Raw genomic sequence first — 25,636 nt, forward strand, 5'->3', positions numbered from 1 at the left:
TCGGAGCCATTGGATTTGAGATTTCTGATGCCATAATGTTTCCTCCTGGATTCGCCTTTCCTCTATCTGGGCTAGTAGGTGTCCTTCTTGCATTGCTAAGTCCTCATATTGACCATCACATACGATCTGCATTTGGAGCTCCTCCATTTGTTGCTTAAGCTTATGCTTCTTGTTTAGGATATCCTCAAACTCCTCTTGGTTCCAAACCTTGATCTTTAATTTCAAAGCTTGGAGTTTTTTCTAAAAAGATTGCATGCACATCCCTAGACGAGCTTCTAGGGTGTTCCACCAAGCTTCTATCTTCTCAATGAATCTAGGATACCTTAGCCAGAAGCTTTCGAAATGAAATGACTTCTTTTTCGGGGGAGAGAGGGTCATCATCTTTAGGCAAATCGGCCAGTGGTCCGAGCCCAGAGACGGAAAAATAGAAGCCTCAATGAGAGGGCCTTGTAAGAGAAGCTCTTCTAACAAGAGGAAGTGATCAAGTCGGCAGGCGATCTGGTGTGTGCCTCCTCTCTGGTTGTTCCAAGTGTGTAGCCCTGTCTTCATTTGCACGTCTGCTAGGTGGAGATCATCGATCAGCTCGTTGAAGGAAATGGAGCTTGAATCAAACCTTATGACACCTCCCCTTTTCTCTTCCAGGTTCTGAATAAGATTGAAGTCCCCACCCAGGATCTAGAGGGGGGAGGAGATTTGAGGGCACAGGGCATAAATGTCTCTGATGAAGCACTCCTTGGCATGAGGGGTGGAAGGTCCATAAACTATCGTCAAGCTGAGCTAGACATCAGAGCCAATGGGCCGACATGATCCGTTGAGAGAGTAGCATGTTCTGATCCAGTATTTGAAGATTACTTGCTGGGGATTCCATAATACCGCAATTCTGCCAGCCATTCCTATGGTGTCTATCATCATAACTTCGCTGAACTTCCAGTTGTATTGACTTGTTTCCAACAATTTATCTGTTGTCATTTTGGTTTCCTGTAACAATACAATATTCAGTTTGACTTTATTGATTTTATCTTTCAGATATAGGAGATTACCTTTTCTATTTGTTATAGACATTTTTGTGCCTCGCAGCATGGAGCATGAAATGTCAATAATTACAGGGATCCTCAGTCCCTAAACATGTTGTTCTTACCCCTAGAAGAACAAGGTCAGCAAACCACAGCACTTCCCATCGGTTCTCCACCTGAAAAACACTCAAAACAGGCTATTTTTGGATCATGTCAGCTGCTCCACTGAGCAACTGCGCTGAATGTCAACTGCTCCTCCTTGTACCTACGCTGAAAGTCAAAACCATTGAAGGCTACCTGCGCTGGGCGAGATTGGCCAAGTGGCACAGTCATTCTGCAAGGTGCCAACTGCCCAGGAAGCTTCCAAACTGACACTTGGTTCAAGGAATTCGCCCTGTGATGAGTAAGAGGTACTTGATCTCCATGTGTAAGCAAGGATCTCCAAGTGGACTCAAGAACTGAAGTTTAACTAAAGTGGGAGAGGACACTAGTCAGCTTTATGCCAGCCTCAAGCTGACTCATCCTTTCTCCAAATCTCCTATATATAGAGCTCTCTCATGAGGTCTAGGGAGGCTGGAATTTTGTGCAAAGCAAGGAAGTGCTGTTGGTTTACAGTTAGAGCTATTGGGTGATTGTTTTTATAGAGGTGAAGAGGAGACTTCTTGCTGCTGGGGAGGTGCTGTTGGATTGGAGCCATTGATGGTTGTAACCTTCTCAGAACCCTGTTACTTTTATCAATAAAGCTTTGAATGTTCTCCTATATACTTGTATTGCATTGATGTATTGTATTTACTTGTATATTTGATTCACTCTAATCCATGCATCAGTTATGAGTACATGTATCTTGTAGTCTTCTTCTCTCTGTTGTGCAGGATCTGTGTGTAGCTGGACCGGCAAAGGGAGCAAGGAGCTGGGAACAAGAGACAAAGAGAGAGGATAAGGATCGACAAAAGCGAAAGACACCGGTTGGTTAATCTTTTCTTCCTTCTCTCTGTACTTTCATAAAGGAAAACATTAAAGCTTTACTTTCAGTTGTTGCTAAAGACTGTCACCTTTAGAGTAGGGATAGGGTCATCCGAGTCGGATACTTTTCCCCACAACAAACTGGCGACTCCGCTGGGGAGCCTAGTATCTTGTTGGTGTTTGTAGTATCTTTGCTATTCATTTCCTGAAGAAAAGAGTACCAAATCGAAAAGCTTTTGACTATATCAAAAGCGAAGTAGAGGGGCTGCTACTCTTGCTCATTTTCTGAGCAGATTCATGATTTGAAGAGCTGATCTACAAAAGACTCTTGTACTCTTTGTGATAGCTTTTCATCCTCTTGATCATCCCTTAGCCTGTACTTGACCTATAGCTTTTTATTTCAGCAAAAACAGTGCATTTTTGAGCTTTTTATGACCCGGAAATCCTTGTAAACGCAACTCTCGTGTCTCAGTGCAGGCTGTCCACAGGCAGTCTGCATTTCAGCGCAGGTACTCCCTTCGGGAACTGCGCTGAGAGTCAATTTGACAGACCAGAGCCTGCGCTGACCCAGTTAGGCTATGTCTTCCTGAGGTTTCCCACTGTGTCTTAGCCCTGTTTTCACTGATTTTTGCTGCTGATTGCTGGTCATTGTACTTGCTGTAAACCAACTTTCCTTGACATTATTCCGCCTCAGTTGTGTGATGAAATTGTGAGTGTTCTTTCAGTATTTCTTGCTTCAGTTACAGTTTCCCATTGTGAAAAGCGAACCAGTATAGCGGTGACCTCTTAGATCCTGAACTGTAAAAGTGTCTTTGTGATCTTAAGAGCTAGTTTTATTACTGTTCATGGCTGTTTGAGTTTGTTTGTTTTTCATTTTATGGTTTGAATCTATACATTTCCAGTGTCTAAACAAGTCGATCTTAAGGTGTCTTTTGATTTTGGACAAGCTTGTTTATTTTTCGCTTGAAATTAGATTCAAAAGTCATACAACAGTTTTCCTTTCTGTCTTACATTAGCATTAAGGATAATGAAAAGAAATACATGCATTGTGCATATTTGCATTTGACTGTGTGCTTGACGAGTTAGGAAAATTTTCATTTTAGTGTGTGTTCTATGATCTGTGCGAAAAGTTGTGTCTTTCTTTTCCCTCAGTAGATTAAGGTTTTCAAAGTTGAAAGATTGAAAAGTTTTGCTTCTCATCTTAGATTGCATTTAGGAAGTTGTATATATACATCTCGTGGTGATCCTTAAAGGCAAACTGCTAAGCAAGATCAACATTAAAATAAATCCAATTTACATAACAACGCTTTGTAACATAACGCAAACATATAGAGGTCTAGGTAGAGACGTGTTCCGGCGTCGTTAAACGTAGTGACTGTCGATCTCTACGAAGGTGGGTGATTCCTCCTGAGGGACGATAGCACTAATACGGACTTGTGCTCCCGCGTACCGTCGCGTATATTGGGAGACCCCTATAGGCATTTATCCTTTATCCTTAGGAAGCCGTGTCGGCCGCCCTACTGATCGCGATGCAGTGAACACAGCATTCACGAAGATCGACCACCCGTACCGTAAAACGTATTCTGTGGTTTCGCGAAAGGTTTGGCACACCCTCTGCCTAGATCTCCAGAGCAGTTTCTTTTGGCCTTTTTCAAACTCTATAACTGAAAAAGTCCAACCGAGAATTTGTCACTTCGGGCTCGTTAATACATCGAAGTCGACTAGAGTCATCTTTAGCTTTTTCTCGACTCTTAAAACATGAAAAAGCAAGTTTGTGTCTAAAAGCGTCGTTAATAAAATTTATTTTAAGCGGAACATAATCACCTGTTATTCCCACGTTGATCTTTCAGTTGAAAAGTATGGAGCCCACCAACCAAGGAAGTAACCTTGGCGGAAGTCCAAATCCCTTCTCCTCTTGGGGAGATGTTGGTGCGCCTCATATGGCAACATTGTCACTTCCAGGATTGACAATCGGCCTACCTGTATGGCTCTTTTCAACTAATGTAGTCCAGATCGCCACTAATCCTGAGCAGTCGAATCAACAGTCAGAACAATCTAGAACTACCCACCAGCCTTCCACTTCTTACGATACTTCCTCTGATCCTTGATCTTCGCAAGGTAGAGCTGGCAAGAGTCAGCCTCCCAAAGAGAAGAAGGAAAAGAAGAAGAGAGAAAAGAAGTAGAAGGAGCCTTTGGCGAAGGCGACTGGGGGCAAGCAGAAGAAAGCTGACAAAAACCCACACACTGCACCGACCGGGCCTAAATCGCCATGTGTCATTTGCAAAGGGATCCACTTCCATCGTGATTGTCCTTGTATTCCCCGGATACTAAGGGACTGGTCCCCAAGGTTGCACAATCCGGTAGCATCAACCTCTGGTTGTCATGTTGATTGCAGTCCGTCAACTAACGAGAGTGAAGGACGAAGAAGGGGACCAAGATCACCCTGTCTATTGTGTGAAGGCAATCAAGCCATCCACAAATGTCCATTCTTAGATGAGGCAAAGAGAGTTTTGGAAGATCGCCCGGTTTCACCGTTGCGACTTCCTCCTGGATACCAAAAACTCGCGCCTAATCCCTCGATAGTTGAAAATCCAGTTGACCCGCTCAAGTGGTCAGCTGAAGTGTCGGTCATTGAGAATGAACCTACTGAATCCAGACCAGACGAAAGTCTAAAGGTCGAAACGGCAGCTGACCCGGTTCTTCCTTCAGAGGTTTCATCGTCCAATGACTCCGTCATTGAAGACCCGTCTTCAAATGACACCGTCGCCGAAGAGTCAGCTTCATGCGACACCCTCACTGAAGAGAATAAGGATGACACCATCCAGGTTCTTTTCATCAGCACCGACTCTGATGAGCGTCAGGGCAATGTGCCCATTCCTTTATCACAGGAAGGAACATCATCAGGGTCATACCCGGCCGTATATTCGGTCCCACCACCAAGCAACCTGGTTGTATCCTTTGATTGGAATCAACTAGGCAGACCCCGGTTACCAGCCAGTATACCATTCAGAATCATTATCCAGATCTATAGAATGATTATGGCTGGTACTATCATTGATGAAGGGGCGTCTGTGAGTATCCTTTCCTCTATTACTTGGAAAGCACTGGGTTCCCCAGCGCTTTTACCTGAGTTAAGAAATCTCTCAGGTTTTGATAAAGGAACCAGTCGACCATTAGGAATCCTCCCCAATGTACCTGTTACATTGAAAGGGAAGACCGTCAATTTAAATGTGATGGTCGTCCAGGGACCCTTGGATTATAACCTACTCCTTGGACGTGACTATATTTATTGCATGGGAGCGATAGTCTCCTCACTCTTTAGAGTAATGTGTTTTCCACATGAAGGAAGGATGGTCAAGCTCGTAGACCAACTTTCATTTCCGGGATCTCGCATCGCAAATAGTCAAATACCAATCCTAAATGGTCTGTTCACTCAAGATTCGCCTCCACCCCCAGTCCTCCTTCCCGATGAGTGCGAGTGATTCGGAAAGAAAGACTGGAACCCAGGGGCATGCACCCTAGTCTGCTTCGGGCAGAAGAAACCCTGGGTATAAGGAAGAATTTCCGCAGAAGAATGGACTAGTCCGTACCCCGTCCGGCGATGGAAGAGGGGTTGTTCTAGAATAATATTTTTTTGTCAAAGTTATGCGAGTGAGATAATCAGCTTCTCGCTCCCCCTGTCTAGATAATCAGGATACCAAGGAAGGGGACCATTTGCGGTAGCAAGTAGTAACCATCTTTGAAGACAAGCCTCACCCATTAAAACATATGTTTTGAAGGATAAGTAGGGGCAGCCTCCAAAGAAAGAGATTCTATTGCTGCAACAGGTGGTCGCCATCTTTAGTAACCTGATGATAGACATCGCCGAAGAAAGAGATTGATTTGCGGCAGCAAATAGAACCCTCTTCGGATAATAAGAAAGAGGCAAGCCTCCCTCAATAATACCATTGTTTTGTCTTTGAGTAGTGTTCTTCTCTTGTCACAAATAGCTGTTCGTTAAAAGTCGGGCCGACGGGAAGCCTGAGTACCGCGTAAGACCCCTTAAAATAACGAGAAGACTAGCATCGTTAACATTAGATTGACAAGATGACAGGTAGCTGTGAACACCCAAAGAAAAGCAGAGGTAGGGGAGAGGAGGGGCAGCCTCGAAATTCTATCCTATACCTGGGGGCATGCAAACTTTTGGAATGTGAGCGAGGGACGACTATTTATTTTTTTAAATTTTTAGGTCCTCCCTTTAAACCTGTAGGTCTAACCCTTTAAACTCATAGGATTAGCCGTTTCCGACCTTGCATGAAGAAAGTCTGTGGGGCAAAGGTAAAAACTTGCCAAATTGGAGCATAGCTTCGTGAGATAAAGCTCCTTAAAAAATAGCTATCTCACAGGAGGCGTTCTTATTCTATGACTGGTATATCGAGCAGTTTTAGCACATAGTTCGTGCTCGTTAAAAAATAAACGCAAGATCCGAGCAGTTTTAGCGCATAGTTCATGCTCGTTAAAAAATAAACATAAGTTTATGAGCAGGCTTTCCTTTAGAGTTCAAGCTCATTCAGAAAAAATGAACCGGTAAATACCCTTCTGAGATCGTAAATTCATCAGCCATAAAAGCCTTGGTCGTGTTTGTGCACCGTCACCTCCACCGTCATTTGGCCGATCATTCACTTCCATTTGTGTGTTTACCCTTTTTTGAGGAACATCTGCGAAGAGTGATTTCACTTAGCCATCCTTGTGACACTGCCGTGATTGGAATATTCCAACTTGTACCTGGAATTAGTTGCTATCCCTGTTTATCACTCGTTCCTCAAAAGACGAGTCTTCTTTGAGCTCTTTTCACTGACTCGTAAAATATGAAAATTTTGCCGAGTTCTGGCCTTCCAGCTCGTTAAAGCGACCGGAAGAGCTATCCCTCCTCTAGATTTTAATCTTTTTGGACCTGAGGGATTATTGCACAAAAAGATCGAGCGCTTGTTTTGTTCGGCTCGTTAAAGCAATCGAAAATTCATCCCTTCTGTATTGTTTTATACTTTTTCGGACTTAAGGGATTAGATGACGAAAAAGGAATTTTGGAGTTGACTTTATGTACCTTTTCAGACTCTCTAAAAATGAAAAGGACCGAGTTATCCTTGTCGTTAGACTCGTTAAATTCGTTAAATAGCGACAAACTTGTCTTTAGACGAGAACGAGTTTCCCTATCGCTAAGCTCGTTAAATCATAGCGATGGGCTTGCCCGAAGGGCAGGTTATAGAACAAGCATATGTTATCCTCCTCAAGCTTGACAAAAATAAAGAGGTACTGGTCAGAAATGACTAGGGAAAAATTGGGAGAACATCAAAGCTTAACGGTAGCGAGTCGCTCTTGAACATGACACTTTTCTTCCGTACCACATCGGGTTGGGTTGTTTCATTCACCGGTCTCATCACCATGGTCTTCGCCAAACCATCCACATTTTGGGGTAATGCTACCGATCCATCGCATCAGTGTCGTTATATGTTCAAGAGAGGTCATTCTGAAAGTGTCAACCGTGTCCCATCCACTGCCATACATTATCCTTCATCCATTCATGATCACCACCCTGAATCATATGTCACAGTTTGTTTTCACCTCCACTAAAATCATTAGCTCCGTTCCGTGTCATTGATGTGGGATTCATTAAGGCCCTCCTTTGACGGATCGCTTCTTGTCGACTTCAACTCATTATCCAAGGAGTTGATCTAGGAACAACCCCATCAGTACTTTGAAGCTTGCATGCCTCAATGGAAAGTTTCTCACTTCCGGCGACAGGTATACATCAATGACCTTCAACCAGAAGATTTTGCGTGGCGTTCGACGCCAAGTCCTTTATTCACACCACGTGAATTGTACTGTGGTACCTTGAGGGTCATTATCATTATCGGTGATTCCTCTCGCGCTTGTTAACGGTTTTCATCATTGACCGGTAATCAAGCGATGTCTTTCCATGTTCGACTTCAGCGAAATTCTCACATGGATCGACTTGTGCTTAGAGTGAAGATCGAACGAGTTTGAAGACCCCGGATCTAGTTTCATTTCATCTGGGCTGCGATACATATTCAGGAAATATAAAAGCATTTGTCATGTACATCATTGCAGCAGATGATCATCCTACTCAAAGGATGATAATTTCAGCAGAGAATTATCAGTCTACCATCAGACGATCGTCTGTTCTATGTACCAAAATGTATTTATAAAGCTGAGCATGGGAATGCCCGCCTCAGCTAGATCATGAAAACAGAATGAAAGATAAATGTATTGTATTGTATTGTATTACAGGGCGCCTCCTCAGCACTGGAATGAACTTCGGACCCTCTAGATAAAGCATTTCACCCGATAAACGGCCTCATACTTTAGGGGGCAACTGTTATAGACACTTTTGTGCCTCGCAGCATGGAGCATGAAATGTCAATAATTACAGGGATCCTCAGTCCCTAAACATGTTGTTCTTACCCCTAGAAGAACAAGGTCAGCAAACCACAGCACTTCCCATCAGTTCTCCACCTGAAAAACACTCAAAACAGGCTATTTTTGGATCATGTCAGCTGCTCCACTGAGCAACTGCGCTGAATGTCAACTGCTCCTCCTTGTACCTGCGCTGAAAGTCAAAACCAATGAAGGCTACCTGCGCTGGGCGAGATTGGCCAAGTGGCACAGTCATTCTGCAAGGTGCCAACTGCCCAGGAAGCTTCCAAACTGACACTTGGTTCAAGGAATTCGCCCTGTGATGAGTAAGAGGTACTTGATCTCCATGTGTAAGCAAGGATCTCCAAGTGGACTCAAGAACTGAAGTTTAACTAAAGTGGGAGAGGACACTAGTCAGCTTTATGCCAGCCTCAAGCTGACTCATCCTTTCTCCAAATCTCCTATATATAGAGCTCTCTCATGAGGTCTAGGGAGGCTGGAATTTTGTGCAAAGCAAGGAAGTGCTGTTGGTTTATAGTTAGAGCTATTGGGTGATTGTTTTTATAGAGGTGAAGAGGAGACTTCTTGCTGCTGGGGAGGTGCTGCTGGATTGGAGCCATTGATGGTTGTAACCTTCTCAGAACCCTGTTACTTTTATCAATAAAGCTTTGAATGTTCTCCTATATACTTGTATTGCATTGATGTATTGTATTTACTTGTATATTTGATTCACTCTAATCCATGCATCAGTTATGAGTACATGTATCTTGTAGTCTTCTTCTCTCTGTTGTGCAGGATCTGTGTGTAGCTGGACCGGCAAAGGGAGCAAGGAGCTGGGAACAAGAGACAAAGAGAGAGGATAAGGATCGACAAAAGTGAAAGACACCGGTTGGTTAATCTTTTCTTCCTTCTCTCTGTACTTTCATAAAGGAAAACATTAAAGCTTTACTTTCAGTTGTTGCTAAAGACTGTCACCTTTAGAGTAGGGATAGGGTCATCCGAGTCGGATACTTTTCCCCACAACACTATTGCAGCCCCAAATGTTCCAAGATGATTTTCATTGAGATGGTTGGATGGATCCAGGGAAATAATCCATTAGTTTCCCCATTTGTCCCGAATTGAGAAAAAGTTCACCTGCTTCTCTAATCACCTTCTTTGTCGTCTTGCGAACCTTCTTTCCTTTTTTGGAGCTACAGAGTCAGGAAGAGTTATGGCCAGCAAGCTCCCTTCCCTACCAAAGCTACCTGACATGGGTATCGCATTGTATGACAAAGACACATAGATCCCCCGAAACAGAATACAGAGGACACACAGATACACAATTTTTTATTATTAAATTATAGAAACGATATATAGACTAAGAAGTAAATCATGTTTTTTAAGTAAAACATAAATGTAACAATTTCCATTAAATTCATGGGTATTAATGTTTAATTGAAATGTCTTCACAATTACTCCCATAAAGGAGTTCCTCCACTAATGGCTGATTGTATCCTTTAGCTAAGATGCTATATTTTTAAGTTTTATGTGCATGAAAATGTACTATTGAAATTGATAGTCTTCTTGTAATTTTGATTTGATTGGCATCTACGGTATGGAACTTCATGCTTTGATTGTAAATAATTTGTATTATCATCTTCAAGGAGAGTTAGAAGGTCGAAAAATTCCCTAGGTTCCTTTCAGAGAGTTTCAAAGTACCTCATAAAGTTGGAGATATATCAAATTTTGCAAACTGATAAACAGTTCTATTTAAAGGAGCTCCATCCATTGTGTGAAGATAAGTATATTTATGATACCAAATCTCTTGAAACAGAATTGGGTATAGGGTGGTGGTTTCACTTTGATGACAAAAGATTCACAACTGCAGAAGAAAAGGCATTGAAAATCTTAAGTTGTGTAAACAAGGCCTCTTGTGTTGCAGATTTGCAGTTGAATGCATTAAAAACGTGGATGAATATGTTAGCCTTGTCAATATTCGACAAAAATTTTGTAAGTTCATTCATGCTTGAGAACTATCATACTTATCCAAAATAGTTTCTATGCTTGTTATGTCTCTAGACTATACCTACATTCCTTGTTTCTGGTATAACATTTCTGGATCAGTCTATTTTGGTGCTTATCCTTCTATTTATAGGACCTCATATTGTGTCTTGCTGAATAGGGGACAAAGTTGGGATAAACAAACCTAAATGCAGCCTTGTTAGAAGAATCAATAGGGTTGTGTGTTGAAGATCTTTTCAATTATCTATCGGCATCAATGCAGTTGTTAGGCCCTGCGATCCAACAAATTACATGCTAAATTTTCTCTTAAAATAGGCCCAACTTTTGCTTATTTCTGTGAGATGGATGTCCAGCTGTATAATATCAACAAAAAATAGGATGCAAACTTGGACACTCTATGCAAAGGAGATCAAAACAGTGATCACAAGTTTAAGATCATTGATGGATATCAAGCCATTTATTCCAGATGGATTTGAAACAATGCTTAGATGTCTCCTAGAAGTGCTTCTAACATTATTAGAGCTTATTCATTCTCAACATAAAAAGTACCAAGAAAATGGAGAATCAAAGACAGATAGGAAGAATGTGGGAGATGTCCTTTCTGATGTTTCTCTTATGAGTTTGGGATTTCTGCATGTTCTTTGCAGTTGTGTTGAAAAAACAATGTTACAAACCTATCTTTAGTTCTAATTGATATGCTCTTAAAAGGTTTCCTGGCACCTAATACCTAGATGCCTGTTTTTCAAAAGAATTTTCCCACACAATGTGTAATTAGTCAGCTTCGACATGATAGTTGGAGAGATTCAACTCCTGTAATCTTGAATTTTTGTTTATCTTTAGCATGTGTTAGAGGAGGTGCTGAGATGCTGCAGTCTGCTGGGATTTTTTCAAGCTTGTCAACATTTAGTCACTTCCTATGGGATGAACTTTCATTAGGCTCTAGAGACAGAGAGGGTCCATTCTCTATGTTGCATAAAGATAGACAGTGTGATGGGTTATGGGGTATAGGGCTAGCAATTGTAACAATGATGGTGAATTCTCTTGGAGAAAATGCTACAAGTTGCAACACATTATTTTGTGAGTACTTTGAGGCAGTCACCTTTGTAGAGAAACATGATTATTGTGAAAGAAGCAATACATGAACCCTACACATATTTGGAGATTTTATCCATTTGTCATAATTTTAGTTGGTGTTAAACCAATATGTAAAACTCCATTGGATGCCTGATGATTTCTATTAATGTGCAATCGAATTTATATAGACTAAGTGATTTTTCACTTCATTTTCCCTTAAAATGATGAAAATTGGACCCCTGTTTAGCATAAAGTCCTTGTGTTCATACCCATCTATGATACCCTGTGCATACCCATTTAACATGACATCACCAGGGTATTCAGTGTAGCCAAATGGGTGTCCAGATATGGTTAAACATCCCGTAAACTAGACTACTCCCATTACCAACACACTTAGATATTCTCATGATGCAAGGAATCCCTCAACTACAGTCTATTCCTATGTATACCATTTTCTAGGAGGGCACTTCACTGCCAGATTATCCCATTGTGCAATATGAAACTACCTCTCTAGCCATGTTCATTTTCTTTCAATGCATTTTCACCGACCATGATGTACCATGCCACATCCTCTATAGTATTTGTACCTTGCATGTCATTGATCCTTCCAACTCCACCTTTCTTTGAGGGACAATCTTAACATTAATGTCCCTGCCCTTCCCTTGGCATCTGGAACTGATCACATCAATTTCATCTCCCTGACATGCATTAGAAAGTGCCTTATTGTCATGTAAGCATGGTTGGTCTTGGCCATGACAGATGGATGAAGGTTGTAACCTTTTTGAAATCTACATATGCTCTTTCTCCTCAGTTTCCTCTATTCATGTCTTCCTGTACTTAGGAGTAGTCTCTGAAGGCTCAACAGAGATGGATCAGTCTACTTAGGTCTAGAGAGATCTACTTTGATGTGTCTTCTACTCAGATATCTATAAGGCAAAAGTCAAAGAAACATCAATATGCTATTTCAACATCGTCCAGACACTTTTTGTTATTTTGGATGATAGATTCATTGAATTTTGTATGGTTCTTAGAGCTGTGCAGAAGGTTGGCAGGTTTACATTCTTATTCAAGAGAGAAGAGGTGTTGTTTCCCTCTATGGGGTGACCAACAAATGATTTTATTGATGTGAGCTACCATGGCCCCTAGGGTCAAAAACTTGCCATATTACCTCAAAGAGGACAAAACCATCTTGAAAATTTTAATTATACATGTTCAAAAGCCTGCATATTGAAAGAAGAAAAGATTTACTACATGGTTTCTATAAGATCAAAGGATTATTGAGGTCAATTAAAACCAGTTGCTTCTAAAGCTCAGGAGTATCAATGAGAGAATAGCGAGATTGGAGATAAAAAGAGTGGAGTAATGATTCTATGAATACTTGTACGACTAGAAAGCCTCCTTCATCTCTTATACTTTGCTCGATAAAATAAAGTAAAAAAGTAGGTTATTTTGTTACCTCCTTTTAGAGGACATTGAAATAGTTTAGAAAATTGTACATCTTGAAATCATTACAATTATAAATTGTGTTGACCAACTGTCCAAAAGATGAAATATAGCTGTGATTTTGACTAATCATGCAATAACTTATATGGATGACATCTCCTCTTCAATAGAACAAGCGAGGACCACTGGTAGCATATCATTGTTCTCCTTCAACAACCAGTAAAGGCCAATTCACAATTTGGAAGGACGGTATCTCTACTATCTGTATCAATCCAATTACATCAGAAGGAGATTCAAATTTTTTTATGACTTTTTATGGTCTGTAAATATGGTGAAAATTGTTTATTCAAAAGTTGAGACAATTTCACTGAGTAGGGAGAAGATCATGGGTGTTTTAATCTAGATTATAAGAAATTTTTGGGCCCATTACTATCTCCTTTCATAGGGACATGTATTTTTATATGTTTTATCCTCTAATGTGTCCAAGTGATTTTGTAACTTCCATTTAGTAATTAGAGTATTGTCTCTCTAGGTAGTGGGAAGTTACATTATTTGTCGAAAATATGGAAGGAACTTTTTCTCTATTTAAAGAACCAACTTCTGTAGGTACATGTCTTTTAGTATGATTTGTCCTCTAATGTGTCCGAGTATTTTTGTAACTCTCATTTAGTAATTAGAGTGTTTTCCTTTGAGGTAATGGGAAGTTATGCTAGTAAAAAAAATGGAAGTCCTTTTTGAGAGTGAAGACCAAGATATGTGCAAAATGGTCTGATAATCTTTCCTAAATTTTGCTTGCCCCTTTCCTGTGAAATGGCCCTTCTCCAACAAATCAGATAGGAATTTATTGAGAGCATTAAAGGAATGGAACAATGGTGGTGGCATAGCATTCCATCGACCTCACTAGTGAATTTCCATCCTGTTGGCTAGTATCAGATGCTTTTTAAGTGGACAAAGTACTTCAACCTATGACTGTGTTCTATCATTTGATATAATTTTAGTTAGAATATGAGTCGTAAAACCATGAACTATGGTGTCATATTTGTGGTATAGGATTGATTGCAACTTCTTTATAGAATCAAGTGGTGGTACAATATCATTGCAGGACAATTTGGGTTGGGAAGAATGGACAACTACCATATATACGCTTTTAAGGTCCACGCTTCACCATACAAACACAATTCAACAACAAAACATTGCCACTTAATGTGATTCTTGCCACTGGGAATCAAAAAGTGCATTTGGTATTGGGAAATGGTACATGTTTAAAAATGCCACTTACAAATTTCTAGGAAACTGGGAAATGGCATGACACAATAATTAATGTGTAAATGAAAAGCTACTATAAATGCATTGCAAAGTAACTAGTCTAACAAATACAATTGACCAGATTTACTATGGGAACAAGTTTTGAATCAACTTTTGTATTACAAAAGACTCCACATATATTGTGAGGACTTAGCCAACATGTAAAGTTTTGGAGCCACAACCTCTTTTATTGTGGATTTCTAGGACTCTTCTCAAGATTGAGTAGATATAGGCATCGATACTGTCTTGATAGAAAGTATTTTTGTAGTATAGCACATGAAAGTCTACCAGGGCATAAATAATCTAGGCTTATTTGATTGAGAATATATGGATGATCATCATTAAGTCCAAGTTGCCATTAATTCAGACATATGCTTTTGGCACCCTCACATTATGTGTGACATCTTCCTATGTGACATTATGTTTGACATCTTCCACTTCCTTTGTTGCCATGCAATCTAGACATAACCAATCTAGGATAGATTAGATTCCTTAGTCTCCAATTTTTTCTGTATTGACCTTTTAATCACAGGGACAATAGCGCCATCAACATTCTGTACAGGCAGGCTGTCAATGCTTGTAGGGGTTTCTGAGAGGGAGAAGGCATTATTCCCTACAAAAAATGAGAGATTTCCTTTTTTTATCTCAAGTGCATCCTCTGTAGTGAGCACTGGCCTGACATACATGTACTAGTTTGCAACTAATGCCAACAAGAGCATGTAGTCTAGCTCCCCAATGAACTTTGATGTCATATGCAAATGCATTGAGAAAGGCTAAAGCTGCAATTCCAAATATCTTATTATGAGTCTTTCCATATCTAACATTTTATGATAGATGTCTCCTAGAAGAAGATCCAACTCTTTTGTCTTTGAAGTACAATAAAAGTACACTTCCTGATGTTCCTTTTCACTTGCATAAGCAAACTCCGTGTCTTTAAGATTTTCCAATTCACTATTGTTGAGTTTTAGTCCAGAAAGGCACAATTGATAACCAATTTGAGGTATATACACAATGGACCTGTGTTTAGGATTATTAGCTTGGCATGGGAGGAATTTTAGCTCAAGTGCTAAAATCTCCTCAAGCAAGCCCTCGTATATTTCCTTCAATTCATCCAACTCTAGACAAATCCTGGATGCAATCATCATTCTGTATTTGTTTCTATTGCTTTGATTAAAGTCAAAGACTCCCTTTATTAGTTCAAACTTCATAGATATGGACAATCTCAATTGTAATGCATGTAAAATTCTATCTTACAATATTCAAATTGAACATTCCTGCATGCTCGTACTATCTTTCTAAAATCCCAATTTCAAAAATTTTCCTTGTATGTAAAATGGACCTCATACTCTTTGACATTGTTGTCCAATCATCCAATGTTGATAGATAACCTGAACACTGAAATCTTGAGTAGATGTGGAATATCTTTCACATTTTTCAAAGTGTTGTGTAGGGCTAGCATCATTTCATCACAGTGATGATGCAATGGTATAGTGTTGAGGTGACCATTCAAAATGTTTAGATATAATATAGGCCTTAAGCACCAAGTCCTTAAAAGACATCAGCCGACGACAGTGACACAATTATTAAACATGCCAAATTACAAAAATCCTTCCTTTGCTTTGCCAATGCCCATGCTGCTTGGATGCTTATCAACCTAAAAAAATTTCAAGGCTTCGCAACCTGTAGCATCAACTTTCAGAATTTTTTTTTAATGAGATCTCTGAAACCCTGTCAAATTTGATTGGTGCAATGTCATATTACTTCATTTCAATAGTGTTGACAAGCATCTATTGTTGTAGCCTAGCAAGAAGTTCCCCGACAGCACGAACTTGCACATCACTTTTAGTGTTCATCATGGAATTGAGATGTTCATGAGCACATGCACAAACCACCAAATGCTCTTGTTCATTAAAAAATTCCAAACACTTGTTCAAATGCTTAACATGCTTCCACCTGTTGTTTGGGACCTTTGAAAGTAACAACCTGTGAGCCAACCAATACTCAAGGCTTCCAACAATTCCTAAAAAGGTAGCTATTAGATCACCATAATATCAGAGTTATCATTTCCAAAAATTTTGCAGTACATACAAAGTTCAGGTGCAATAAATAAAAAGATTTCATTGTTTATGTGATCATCCAGAGAAAACTTGAGAACCTGTTCCAAGATTGATAAGACTAAAGTGACCTGCCCATATAAGCATCTGCAAGAGCTCTAGACAAAATTTGCAGGAAAACATCTCTTTGTCATAAAAGTCTTGTTTTGAGAGCATCCTGGAGTCTACATTTGCATGGACGTCTTGAGCTAATTTCCCATTTACAATGTAGATGCAGGAGTTGGAGGATGGTAATGATTTTGCATGATATTTCTCACAGAAAATCAATATTGCAAGGCCCCAAAGAAAACTAAAATGCAACCAGACATGTTGGTATCCAGTGAATTCATTTCTTTGGTATTTTGGGTGTAAGTGTTTCAATGCCCAAACTTCGTTGGGGTTGTATCCAAAGTGCTAGATTGAAGAATAATTGGTCTGACTTCATGTAGACATGGTAGAACAATTGATCCAATGGCTATTGATTGAGTGCCATCCAGAAATACCTTGTACTCCTTTGAGAGCACACACATATGTAGAAGTGTATGATTTTGGAGAAGCCCAATTCAACATTGTTCAAGGCGGGTTGGGTCATTTGACAAAAATGGTACAAATGCCTGATATTCTGTAATGTCAGGCCTGCCCTTCATGCAACAATATGCATATGCCTTGACAACTGGGTGAGGTGCAAGAAGTCTTATTTTCACCTTACATCCAATCTGTTTTACAAATGAAGGGTAATAGAGGCCTCCAGATGTTAACAATGGTGATGCAACCAAAGTTTGAGTCTACCCTCTTTAGCACACAGAGGAAACTAGTCCAGGATAAATTAGATTCCTTAGTCTCCAATTTTTGATGTATTGACCTTCTGATCATAGGGACAATAGTGCCATCAACATTCTATGCAGGCAGGCTGCCAACGCTTGCAGGGGTTTCTGAGAGGGAGAAAGCATTATTCCCTACAGAAAATGAGTGCTTTCCTTTTTTTTTTTTATCTCAAGTGCATCCTCTGTAGTGAGCACTGGCCTGACATACATGTACTAGTGTGCAACTAATGCCAACGAGAGCATGTAGTCTAGCTCCCCAATGAACGTTGATGTCATATGCAAACACATTGAGAAAGGCTAAAGCTGCAATTCTAAATCTCTTATTATGGCTCTTTCCATATCTAACATTTTATGATAGATGTCTCCTAGAAGAAGATCTGACTCTTTTGTCTTTGAAGTACAATAAAAGTACACTTCTTGATGATCCTTTTCACCTGCACAAGCAAACTCTGTGTCTTTAAGATTTTCTAATTCACTATCATCGAGTTTTAGTCCAGAAAGGCACAATTGATAACCAATTTGGGGTATATACACAATGGACCTGTGTTTGGGATTATTAGCTTGGCATGGGAGGAATTTTAGCTCAAGTGCTGAAATCTCCTCAAGCAAGCCCTCGTATATTTCCTTCAATTCATCCAACTCTAGACAAATGTCAGATGCAATCATCATTCTATATTTGTTTCTATTGCTTTGATTAAAGTCAAAGACTCCATTTATCAGTTCAAACTTCATAGATATGGACAAGCTCAATTGTAATGCATGTAAAATCTTATCTTACAATATTCAAATTGAACATTCCTGCATGCTCATGTTGTCTTTCTAAAATCCCAATTTCAAAAATTTTCCTTGTATGTGAAATGGAACTCATACTCTTTGACATTGTTGTCCAATCATCCAATGTTGACAGATAACTTGAACACCAAAATCTCGAGTAGATGTGGAATATCTTTCACAGATTTCAAAGTGTTGTGTGGGGATGACATCATTTCGTCACAATGATGGAGTAGTGGTATAGTGTTGAGATGACCATTCAAAATGTTGAGATCTAATATAGGCCTTAAGAATCAAGTCCTTAAAAGACGTCAGCCCATGACAATGACACAGTTGTTAAACATGCCAAATAACAAAAATCCTTCCTTTTCTTTGCCAATGCCCATGCTACTTGGATGCTTATCAACTTGAAAAAATTGCAAGGCACCATAACCTGTAGCATCAATTTTCATAAATTTGTTTAATGAGATCTATGAAACCCTGTCAAATTTTATTGGTGTGGTGTCATATTTCTTCATTTCAATAGTGTTGACAAGCATCTCTTGTTGTAGCATAGCAAGAAGGTCCCCAACAACACGAACTTGCACATCACTTTCAGTGTTCATCATGGAATTGAGTTGTTCATGAGCACATTCACAAACCACCAAATGCTCTTGTTCATTCAAAAATTCCAAACACTTGTTCAAAAGCTTAGCATGCTTCAACTTGTTGTTTGGGACCTTTGAACATAACAACCTGTGAGCCAACCAATACTCAAGGCTTCAAGAAATTATTGAAAAGGTAGCTATTAGATCACCATGATTAGGAATATCAGAGTTATCATTTCCAAAAATGTTGCAGTACATAAAAAATTCAGGTGCAATAAATAAAAAGATTTCATTGTTTATGCGATCATCCAGATAAAACTTGAGAACCTGTTCCAAGATTGATAAGACTAAAGTGACTTCCCATATAAGCATCTGCAAGAGCTCCAGACAAAATTTGCAGGAAAGCATCTCTTTGTCATAAAAGTCTTGTTTTGAGAGCAACCTGGAGTCTACATTTGTATGGATGTCTTGAGCTAGTTTTCCATTTATAATGTAGATGTAGGAGTTGGAGGATGGTAATGATTTTTCATGGTATTGGTCACACAAAATTAGTATTGCAAGGCCCCAAAGAAAACTAAAATCTTGTATTCCCAATTGAACCATGATGCAACTAGACGTGTTGGTATCCAATGAATTCATTTCTTTGGTATTTTGGGTGTAAGGGTTTCCATGCCCAAACTAAGTTGGGGCTGCATCCAAAGTGCTAGATTGAAGAATAATTGGTTTGACTTCATGTAGATATGGTAGAACAACTGATCCAATGGCTATTGATTGAGTGCCATCCAGAAATAACTTGTACTCCTTTGAGAGAACACACGTATGTAGAAGTGTATGATTTTGGTGAAGCCCAATACAACATTGTTCAAGGAGGGTTGGGTCATTTGAAAAAAGGGTACAAATACCTGATATTCTGTAATGTCAGGCCTACTCTTCATGCAACAATATGCATATGCCTTGAAAACTGTGTGAGCTGCAAGAAGTGTGATTTTCACCTTACATCCAATCCGTTTTACAAATGAAGGGTAATAGAGGCCTCCAGATGTTAACATTGGTGATGCAACCAAAGTTTGGGTCTACCCTCTTTAGCACATAGAGGAAACCAGTCTAGGATAGATTAGATTCCTTAGTCTCCAATTTTTTATGTATTGACCTTTTGATCGTAGGGACAATAGTGCCATCAACATTCTGTACAATCAGGCTATCAATGTTTGCAGGGGTTTCTGAGAGGGAGAAGGCATTATTCCCAACAGAAAATGAGTGTTTTTTTTTTTATATATCTCAGGTACATCCTCTCCAGTGAGCATTGGCCTTACATACATGTATTGATGTGCAACTAATGCCAATGAGAGCATGCATTCCAACTCCCCAACGAACTTTGATGTCATATGAAAATGCATTGAGAAAGGCTAAAGCTGCAATTCCAAATCTCTTACTATGGGTCTTTCCATATCTAACATTTTATGATAGATTTATCCTAGAAGAAGATCTAACACTTTTGACTTTGAAGTATGATAAAAGTACGCTTCCTGAAGTTCCTTTTCACTTGGATAAGAAAACTCTGTGTATTTAAGATTTTCCAATTCACTATCGTCAATTTTTAGTCCAGAAAGGCACAATTGATGACCAATTTGAGGTATATAGACAATGGACCCGTGTTTGGTATTATTAGCTTTGCATGGGAGCCATTTTAGCTCAAGTGCTAAAATCCCTTGAAGCAAGCCCTCGTATATTTCCTTTAATTCATCAACTCTAGACAAATGTGGGATGCAATCATCATTCTATATTTGTTTCTATTGCTCTAATTAAAGTCAAAGACTCCATTTATCAGTTCAAACTTCATAGATATGGAAAAGCTAAATTGTAATGCATGTAAAAGCCTATCTTACAATATTCAAATTGATCATCCCTTCATGGTCATGTTGTGTTTCTAAAATCCCAATTTAAATTTTTTTCCTTATATGTAAAATGGAACTCATACTCTTTGACATTGTTGTCCAATCATCCAATGTTGATAGATAACCTGGACACCAAAATCTTGAGTAGATGTGGAATATCTTTCACAGATTTCAAAGTGTTTTGCAGGGATGACATCATTTCGTCACAATGATGGAGCAGTGGTATAGTGTTGAAACAACCATTCAAAATGTTGAGATCTAATATAGGCCTTAAGAATCAAGTCCTTAAAAGACGTCAACCCATGACAATGAAACACTTGTTAAACATGCCAAATAACAAAAATCCTTCCTTGGCTTTGCCAATGCCCATGCTGCTTGGATGCTTATCAACTTGAAAAATTTGTAAGGCATCATAACCTATAACATCAATTTTCAGAAATTTGTTTAATGAGATCTCTGAAACCCTGTCAAATTTTATTGGTGCGGTGTCATATTCCTTCATTTCAATAGTGTTGACAAACATCTCTTGTTGTAGCATAGCAAGAAGGTCCCCAACAACATGAACTTGCACATCACTTTCAGTTTTCATCATGGAATTGAGTTGTTCATGAGCACATGCACAAACCACCAAATGCTCTTGTTCATTTAAAAATTCCAAACACTTGTTCAAAAGCTTAGCATGATTCAACTTGTTGTTTGGGACCTTTGAAAGTAACAACTTGTGAGCCAGCCAATACTCAAGGCTTCCAACAATTCTTTAAAAGGTAGTTATTAGATCACCATGATTAGGAATATTAGAGTTATCATTTCCAAAAATGTTGTAGTACATACAAATTTCAAGTGCAATAAATAAAAGGATTTCATTTTCTATACAATCATCTAGATAAAACTTGAGAACTTGTTCCAAGATTGATAAGGATAAAGTGACTGCCCATATAAGCATCTGCAAGAGCTCTAGACAAAATTTGCAGGAAAACATCTCTTTGTCATAAAGTCTTGTTTTGAGAGCAACCTAGAGTCTACATTTGTATGGATGTCTTGAGATAGTTTTCCATTTATAATGTAGATGTAGGAGCTGGATGATGGTAATGATTTTGCATGGTATTGCTCACACAAAATCAGTATTGCAAGGCCCCAAAGAAAACTAAAATCTTGTATTCCCAATTGAACCACGATCCAACCAGATGTGTTAGTATCCAGTGAATTCATTTCTTTGGTATTTTGGGTGTAAGGGTTTCCATTCCCAAACTTCATTGGAGCTACATCCAAAACACTAGATTGAAGAATAATTGGTTTGACTTCATGTAGATATGGTAGCACAACTGATCCAATGGCTATTGATTGAGTGCCATCTAGAAATAGCTTGTATTCCTTTGAGAACACACACATATGTAGAAGTGTATGATTTTGGAGAAGCCCAATCCAACATTATTCAAGGAGGGTTGGGTCATTTGAAAAAAATGGTACAAATACCTGATATTCTGTAATGTTAGACTTTCTCTTCATGCAACATTATGCATATGCCTTGACAATTGTGTGAGCTGCAAGAAGTCTTATTTTCACCTTACATCCAATTTGGTTTACAAACGAAGTGTAATAAAGGCCTTCATATGTTAACAGTGGTGACACAATGAAAGTTTGGGTATGCCCACTTTAGCACACAGAGAGAACCAACTACTCATTGGCATCATATACCTCTTGATAATTCACTAGGTCTACATAGTTAAACTTGTAAGATGCCACTGGTATTAAAAAATATTCATAATAGACAAACACCTTATTTGACTTTGAACTAGTAGAATTATACATATCAGCAATAGAAAGCCCCATGAGGTTCTTTTCATTTTATGCCCAGAATATGTCAGAATAGGGTTGCAATGTACACTTTTTGTACTTGTTTCCAGGTTCCAAGGCTTGAGTGTACCATCAATTAAAGCTGAGGCAAGGTTGGTTGAATCAAGAGACTTGATATTATCCACAGTTTTCCTGTGATGTGCCAAAATGTACCATGGTGTTTTTATCTTTCGAAGATTGTCACAATATATTTTATAATCTATAGATCTGGATGCAAGTAACCAATACAGAGCTTGGTGGAAACTGAAGAACACTTTCTTCTTGATTAATATTCTAAAGTTTCACATAGCCATCACTCATTTTCACAATGCTCATTTCCAATAAACCATTGCACTTTGTTAGACTATCAGGTCTTTTTGATTACTTAGGAATGGGTTCCAGTATGTTGGTTTCAGAGTTTATTCCATTATTTTGATATCATATACTACCATATCATTTTACTTCTTGCATTTTTTAGAAAACCACGAGCCACTTAACTTGCAGGATTGGGAAAATTTGTAGTGTCTGTGTATAATGATCCACCTCTTGTGGATTATGGGACTTTAGCTTCTTTGCCTCCAAAATGTCTATAGAATGGCCCACCTTCATAGTTGAGAAATTCTCAGAGAGACTGCAACCTCACATTTTAAGTGTATATCTTCCCTTGATCATAAACTATAATTGTGCTGTCAAAAAATTGAGTAGAAGGATTTTGGTCAAAAAATAATGAAACTAATTTGTCTGTCCTATACTTTTCTTCAACAAGGAAAATTCCTCCAAATTTGTCCTTGATATCTCGATCGCCATCAAATATATGTGTTGTCTCTTTTGTAGGATTTGTCAAAGCTTCAACTGCATCTGGATCCTCTATGAAATCAATTGCTTCCATGTCTTCATCCTTATCTATCTTCTCAACTAAATGTACTAAGCCTTCAATCCTGCTTGTATCAACTTTAGGTTTGTCATTACTTCTTCCCTTCTTGGCAACCCTTGATGATACCCAGGCTTCCAAGAGTTCTGTTACCTTTATGAAGGCTTGGCTATAGTCTTCAAATTTTTTATTTGGAAACATTTTTTTCTTCCTAGTTACCTTAGACCTTTTTATTCTAGTTCCAGAATTCCTTTTCAATATGTTCTAGTTCCATAGTTGGCCAGGAGCATGCTCTGATACCATTGTGATGTACCAATTCTAAATTATGCAATTTTTTCCTTCATAAACAAACTTTCTTTGACAATTTTTTACGAACAGTTAGAGTGCAATAATTTCATCAAACACTTGGCGTGCATAGTAAGGGAAATACTACAACAAGAGGAAATAAGAGGAAATCATTAATTTTATTGCTTAATTTAGAAAGCTATTACAATATAGGAAGATCAAGGAAACTAGAGCTTCACTTGGTGACAACTTTTGACCAATCTCGGCCCACTGGTATAAACTAGTATAAACTCAGAAAGAAGGTACAAAATGTTAGCCTCCTTCAGAAATTCTGAACCCTTTAATGATGTTTCTCAGCTTTAGAATATGATGATTGATATCCAATCTATCCTCCCGGAAACACTGATATATGGTGCCAAATCTGAGAATAATCACCACTGAAAAATCGGCCCTCCCTTGGAATATATTATTATCATATTAGTCTTCTTCCAAAAGTCTTCTATTGAACCCCATTACCAATACATATTTCCAATAAAAAACCCTATTTTTATTAAATACGTTTTTTAGAATCCCCAATTCATATAAATGCCCCCATATAACTGCAATATATTGACTCTATTTTTTAGAATTGTAAAATGCCTTTATGAATGAATGTTCTAAGATTGTGGTCAACAAGGTGAAGTACTTGTGCACAAATATTGGATATGTTTGTTCTAAAAACCAGTTTCTGAACTTCAAGGAATCCACAGGAAATAAAAAAAGACAAGGCTTGAGCCTTAGATATAGGCTTTGATGATTCATATACCTCATGTCTCCTCAGATGCAATAGGTGTTCCTGTTGATGCGATGGAATCCTTTGCCTCCTCCCTTATTAGCCTAGATATTTTTGGAGAGATTTCTCATGATGTTGTTATGCATTAGATGATGAACCCCAACATGATGAATGTAGATGTGGTAGCAGCTAGAACTTAGTTCATATTTGAAATCTAGTAATGTTAGCTATTACCTTGGTCAACGATTTTTGAATTACTTTTCCAATCCATGAATGAACATGTTCAAAATATTCTTGTGTCAAGCCTCGAAGTTGAAGGGGATACCACTGAATTTACATCTTTGACACTGTTGAATTCAAGATGAGATTTGATCAGCTAACAAACTAGTGTGGTCTCACAAACATTATTTGGAACACTTGGTTGTGTTTTGACACATTGAATTCATGATCCTGAAGATGGGTAGGTTTGAAGGCAGTCCATCATATTTTCCTCTCATTCATGTTCCTCCAGGATGTGAGGAATCATCTGCAAAATTCCCATTAATTGGCTACCCCGTTCCTTATTTAGGGAGGGGAGTTCCTTTGATTAAACCTTTTTCACTTTATGTGATATATATTAAGTAGCAAAAGGATTCAACTGCAATTAATTATAGAGATAGGGTTAATAGGATCTCTTGTTAGATAGATGTAACATGCCCTACTTCTATTTTGCTTTTGGTGATATATAGAAAATGGAAAAAGGATTAATAATTTCTTTATTAACTCATAAAACTCAAAAATTTATCTTTTAACCTAGTTACCATGCAAGATGGTGACAAATTATACCAGGTTTTGAGGTTTATTGTTTAGGAAAGATTTTGCATGTTTGTTATAAAAGCTAGATTCTGAACCAAGATAAATCTAGAATACATAAAACAAGATATAACTTATAAGGTGCTAAATTAGATTGAATGAGAAATTTATAAAGACCATCCAAACAAGGTGTAGGAGGCAGAAAACAAATGGACCCGATACTCACAATAAGCCATTTTTTTCTTGTATCAAAACTTGCTTTTGAGGATATGCTATTCTTCCATGATGTAATTTTAGTAACTTTATTGAGTGATGAGACTTAACTAGTTGATTTGGTCCAATATTTATACATATGTAAGTTTATTACAATGAGGTGGGTGAAAAATTATCACTCTCCTAACTCTACTCTTGTATATACCTATTATAATATAGAGTGTATAGTTTGATTTTCTCTTTCTTTTTCCTTCTTGTGCAATTGTTCTCATTGCTCTTCTAATTCATGCACATATCAATAAGGTTTATTTTCCTTTTTCTATTGTAGTATGAGTTTTATTTTGGGTTGAGGTATTATTTTTCTTTCTTCTTATAAAGTGTATTCTTATTTATTCAGTTTAACTGTCTTGTGTTCAATTCTTTTAGTGAGTGGGTATGGCTACAGGATCCGCAGACAAAACAATGAAACTTTTTTATTTGTGCCAGA

At 38.5% G+C, this 25,636-nt stretch overlaps 1 pseudogene; it reads right to left on the bottom strand.

Annotated features, from left to right (window-relative positions):
- Positions 1–17,262: 17,262 nt before the first annotated feature.
- On the bottom strand, positions 17,263–23,105 carry LOC149208180 (DNA mismatch repair protein MSH5 pseudogene; annotated as a pseudogene).
- Positions 23,106–25,636: the final 2,531 nt, after the last annotated feature.

The sequence above is a fragment of the Pinus tabuliformis genome, chromosome 1_2 (genome assembly GCF_031772625.1).
Source record: "Pinus tabuliformis cultivar Carrire ecotype Pingquan chromosome 1_2, CPIR1, whole genome shotgun sequence".
In the NCBI taxonomy this organism is placed as follows: domain Eukaryota; kingdom Viridiplantae; phylum Streptophyta; class Pinopsida; order Pinales; family Pinaceae; genus Pinus; species Pinus tabuliformis.